The sequence below is a fragment of the Cynocephalus volans genome, chromosome 10, assembly GCF_027409185.1.
Source record: "Cynocephalus volans isolate mCynVol1 chromosome 10, mCynVol1.pri, whole genome shotgun sequence".
Taxonomy (NCBI): Eukaryota; Metazoa; Chordata; class Mammalia; order Dermoptera; family Cynocephalidae; genus Cynocephalus; species Cynocephalus volans.
Window position 1 is genome coordinate 83,422,720 of NC_084469.1, and position 6,000 is coordinate 83,428,719.

Genomic DNA, 6,000 nt, shown 5'->3' on the forward strand with positions numbered 1-6,000 from the left:
AGATTAGAGCAGAGATAAAGTAAAGGACAGAAAAAAAAATCTTCTTTTATTTCTTATGAATTTGTAAATGGAAACCCAAAATGGGTCACAGCCCTCTTAGCCTTTCTAGTCTAGAAGGACATACCACAACGTATATTTCTTCCAGTTCTATTTCCTTATGTTGATGATGAAACTCTGGACACGCCCCAGCATCGATTAAACTGCACTTGAGCCCCTTATTTCCTATTTTTTCTATAACATCCTTAAAGGAAATCTAGGGATACACTGTTCTTGCACCCAAGTAACATGTAGGTCATTGGGGACTCGAAATAAAAGGGCACATGTAAGAAACAACAAATGATGGATTGACTGGCACTGAAAGGAATCAAGAAGGCTTCCTGAAGCACCTTCCTGAAGGAGGAGAGGGACAGTCTGGTGAGAAGCTGGGTAGACTTCCCAAACAATGGTAAAACATTGTGGGGGGCTTCCTCAGATGGGCAATAAATTGGGAGCCTATGTGTCTCTGACTAAATGTGACCAGTCCTATTCCTGCACCCCCATCAGACAGGGAGGTCTGCATGAGCCTCCCCAGGGTTGGTTCCACTCACCCAGGTGTGTGTTATTTTTTAAAGCCCGTGATGATAAAGGGAGCAGAATACAGATGTCACGTGATTAATTCGGATGGCTCAGAATATGCCCTATACCCTCTCCTACACATCCAGGCTCCAGGATCTCAGGCCACTGCACATTTTTGTAGTGCTGAGTTAGAGATGAAAGGGAATAGAACAAGCTCCAAGGAAACCAGGGGAGATGAAAGGATCACAGTCTCTTCAAATAACTCCAAAGATATGAGAGACTCCAATTCTGCTAGATGGGCTGAATGCTGCAGATCATTTCAGCAATCAATAGAGTGCACCTCAAAAGAGCCCTGAATAAGGAATCAACAAGCCCTCGCCCCAAAATGTTGGGGTTCCCTCGCTCCTGGTCTGTGTGCTGGGAGTGCTACCCACTTGCAGATGATGTTCCTGCTCATCAGAGACAGAATGGACAAAATTACAAACGATTACACAATCACCTTCCCTCCTTTAAAACAAAGCATTTGTATTAGTCAAGACTCTATAATATGAAAATAACAGCCTAGCACAACTCAGTGTAAGCAAAAAATGGAAATTTATATGGCTCACATGCTTGAGAAGAGTACTAGGAAAACACATTATTTGGAAGGGCTGCAAGAACCAGGGCTTCCAGGGCTGGAACCTAAGACTTGATACTTCCAGGTTAATCTCTGCATATGTTGTCTTCTGTTGGTATGGACCTCATTCTCTCTCTTTGCAAACAGGCTTCCTCCACATGGCAAATACATGTTTACATCCTTTCAGTCCCTTCATTCCAAAGACAAAAAAGCCCCAAGAAGAAATCTGATGGGCCCCGCTGAGGTCATTTGCTAATTAATTACTGAACCACTTTCTGAGGGCCAACAGGTTGGGATACTCTTATTGGCCAGGGCTGGATCACTTGCTCACCTCTATGGCTTGGAAGAGGCAGGGGCAGATGATGTGATTGACAGCCCTATTCAAATCACCTGGAATGGGAGAAGACGCTCCCCAAGGATAAAGTGGTGAGGGCGCTCTTACTAGAAAGGGAGAACAGACAGGACTGAGCTGCTACGTCCAACATAACTCTTAATCTGCCCTTACCCACACTTTCTCTTTTATCCTCCCCACACTTCCCACACAAATTGCTCAGTACAGTCTCCTGGATGCTAGCTTTGCTGTTAGGGCATGGAGCAGGTGAAAAATTCTTCTTCCAAACTGGTGGATGGTACCCCTGAAATCCAGAACTGAGATGAGAAGTTGCCCGAGGAATTCAGGAAAAGAGATGGGACAGGCAGCATGTCAGCACGGAGATGGCACAGGATGTTAGTAAATTTAATAATGAAATTTAATATTTACTGAGAACTTACCAACATTGATAAAGTGCTTACTATCTAGCAGACATTGCTATACTTTTTCTTCACAACACGTCTGCGTTACAGATGGTCACTGAAGCTTAGGTAAAGCAACATTTCCAACATCACCAAGCTCCTAACGGGCAGCCCCAGGGCTCCAGAGCCCATTCACTCAACCAACTTGCACTATTTACTGCTTCCCCAGCTAAACTCAATATCAAAAGACTTGGGTTTAAAATCTGAACAGTGGTGGATGTATCTGGGTGGGTTATTTTTACTTTTAACTTTCATATATTTTACAGATTTCCTTTCATGAGCAAATATTACTCCTATAATTATATATATGTGTGTTCATATTTTATTTATATTTATCAGAAAAAGAAGCCTAGGCTGTAACCCTGAATCTACCCTTAACTCACTTATTGACCACGAACACATTTCTTTCTGCCTCTGGGGCTCATACCAGATCACTTCTGTGGTTGCCGACAGCTCAGATTTCCTGAGATCCTTGTCTGACCTCCCCTCCCAGGCAAGTTTCCGGAACTAACAGTAGGAAGGCCAGACAAAGTGCAAAACAGGAGCATCAGGTCAGGGTGACCCAGGAAGCCAAAAGGCTGCAAGCATCTAGCCCAAGGCAGGGGGAAGGAACAATAGTCCAACATGAAGGCAGATCTGACAACAGACACCAGGCAAGGCAGCCCTGACAGGGCCGGGAGAGACGGCCAGGCCATTCGGTCAACACTGGCTGAGAGTGATGAACATCTAGGTTTTTCCCTCCCACCATCTACACCCCTTGTCATCCAGAACGTCCCAGGCCAGCTGAAGAGACGAGAGAGCGCTAAAGAGATGCTGCGTGGGGAGCGAGCAGCTCGCAGGAGGCCGGTAACCAGGTTATGCCTGCGGTGCTGCAATATCACAGACGGTCACACTGCCTCGTCAAAGCTTCATTCCAGCACCTAGAAATTCATAAGGGGCAGTAAATATTTGCTGGTTGATGGATACTGGTTCCCGGGGCTGGGCCAAAAAGACAGAGGCAGTCTTAACATAAGAAGTGCCAGCCCTCAAGCAGCACTGGGCCAACAAACGGGTGAGAAGCAAAGCCTGAGGGGTGGAGCTGGGGGGAAGCCCTGGCCCAGGAACCCGGCTAGACGCCCACCGGCTTCCACCATCCCCTGCCTTTTACGCTCCTCTTCCTTGCCACACCTCCTCCCTCAGCCTTTGCTCCTCTAATGACGGTTCTGGTTCCCATCCTCCCAGCACCCTAGAAGAGCCCCTCCTAGCATGACCCAGCCCTGGGCCTCCCTGAGTCCTTCCCTTAAGGGTGTGCCACCCCCATGCTCCCCTGAGCCCCTGGCCACAGGTGGGAGACTGAGGAAATGCTTAAGTCTCCAACTGTCCTGGATGTTCACACTGGGAGTGTTTAAATATAACCTTCCCTTTAAACTGAGTGTTGCTGAGAAAACCTTCTCAGGCTGAAAGCAATGTTATAGGAGGGGAAAGGTTTTTTAAAAAATTTACAAAAATATCAGAACTGATCATTGCACAATGACACTCAAGGGGGGGGGGAAATTCAATTTTAGATAGAACTCAAAGCAATACTCGTAAGTTTTCCCTCCCCCAACACAGCTGGAAATTGAAAATAGCATGTAACTGTGGCCGTAGACAGAGCTCTGGGTGCCCTGAGCCAGTAACCAACCCAGCACATTCCACCGGCAGGCCAGCCTCACATCTGTTTCCCACTGCTGATCACCCCACAGATGATCTCATTTTCTCAAGCCAGTGCCTCTTCCGTCTGAAGCTGGAACAGCCATGGAGGAAGTGACAGTATTGGGATTGCAACCTCACTTGTTGGACAGAGGGGAACAGAGACGTCCCCTTCCTCCAGGCGCCTCGCTGTTCACCTGGATCAGAGGGAGGCCCACCTTTTTCTTAATTATTTTAATAATCTTTCATTACTGAAGCAATATATGTGAATTTTAGAAAATCAGAAAATACTGCAAAGCAAAAATGAAAACACCTTGTCAACCACTCAGAGATTACCACTAAAGCTCCTCAGCATACATCCTTCCAGATTTTTTCTTTGTATGAATATGCATGTGTATTGTTTTTACCAAAATGAGGTTATACTACACATATTGATTTTTTTCTCTCAACTTTTACTTTGACCTACAATAAATTGAAAAAATAGTATAACGAGCATCTAAACATTTCACCTAGATTCTTGAATTGGTACCGTTTTGCCACATTTGTTTTGTCTCTCTGTGTTCCCAATACATATAAATTTCTACATATCTCTATCCACATACAGATATCTATTTATGTATATCTAGGTATAGAGGGACAGATCTATATAGATAGATATAGCAATACAGATCATATATTAGCCATTTGAGAGTAAGTTGAGTATATGGTGACCCTTCGCCCTAAATACCTTAGCATATGTCTCCCAAGAACCAGGACACCACCACCACAAAATCCTCCCACTCAAGAAATTTAACACTGATACAGTACAATTACCTGGCATACAGCCCGTATTCAAAGTTCTCTAATTGCCCGATGCTGTCCTTTATAATTGGCGCCACAGGTTGGGTTCTGCAGAAGCTCACACTGGGATGGAGTTGAGGGTGCCGAGTGTTTATTAGGCATCTACACCTGTGAAAGGAAGCAGCGTGGGGCAGAGCAAGAAGCTGAACCGCCACACGGTCCTGACAAAGCCTCAGTCCCCCCGACGGGGAAGCTCTGGAGCACGAAGTGCCCATCAGAGTGTCCTGTACGGAGCCAAAGTGGTCTTGATAGCCCCTCCTGGGTCAGTCACCCCACGGGCTGCCCTGGGAAGGGTGTGACTGGGGTAAGGTGGTGGAAGCAGATCTGGATAGCCCACATCTGGGGGCCGTCTGCTGGCCACCTTCTCGACGTACACTGTAGGGTCTTTTACTGGGTTTCAAATGCTCACTGCTCCCCTCTCCTCACAGCTCACTGGCTTAATAGAACGGGGTGTGCACATTCATGCCCCCACGTTCCCCAGCACGTCAGAGGTGTGCTGGAGGCTTAGGGTGGAACGAGGGGTAGAGGACAGTGGAGAAGGCCACAGGGAGGCAGGGGATCTGTGTTATCGCCCCAACTTATCCTCACCTCTCTTGTGACTTAAGTAAGCCCCTTGACCTCTCGTCGTGTACCTAACAGGACGCCGTGGAGTGTAGAGGTGGAAGTGCTCCCCAGGCTGGAACACATAAGGTGTGAGGGACTCCACACCAGGAGGGCAGGGCAGGGGCCAGATCATTCCCATGATGTGATGGGTGGAGCTGGGCTGGTCATGGGGGATGACTGACCTGCAACGGCCAGGCTGGAGGGAATCTAAGCCACACATACACCCCCACACTTGACGTTCATGATTTTCACTGTGCCAAGCATATCGGCCGCTCATTCAGTCCTCCCAGCAACCCTGGGATGTAGGAGGCCAGGTCTGAGAGAAGGTGACACAGCAGCCTGCTTCTGCCACACCTACCCAATCCAGCCTCCTTCAGTAACAGGCCTGAGCTCAACAGGCAGGAGGAAAAAGGCTTCAGATCTCTTAGGACTGAGCTCCAGGAACCGGAGCTGGAAACTGCCACTGGCAGAGTGGCCTGGATTTGAGTCCATATGGGGTTAGACAGGACTCCCCAGGGTCAGAGGGAGCCACTCACATATGCCAAGGATCCCACACAGCTGGAAGCAACCACTGCCCAGCTGCTCTGCCTCTGGGGAAGGAGGACCAGAAAGAAGCCAAGCCAGAGTCCAGTGATTGTTTATGGACTGGGTGTGAAATGACTGACAGAATGCAGCACCGTCAGGCATTGGGGCTCAGGGAAAAGTTCATTCCTCGCTCTACCCAGAGTTTTAAGGGGTAGAGATGATTGAAATGGGGAGCTCCTGGTTTCTCATAACCAGGTCTGCTAGTGGCTAATATTGTGAATATTATTCCTGCCTGGGACAGCCCTTCCAGTGGTTATAAATTCAAGCTCCCTGGCCTGTTCAAACCCACTTCATTTAGTCAGTATAACAGTGTTGTTGCTCTCATACAGACTTGAATGCTA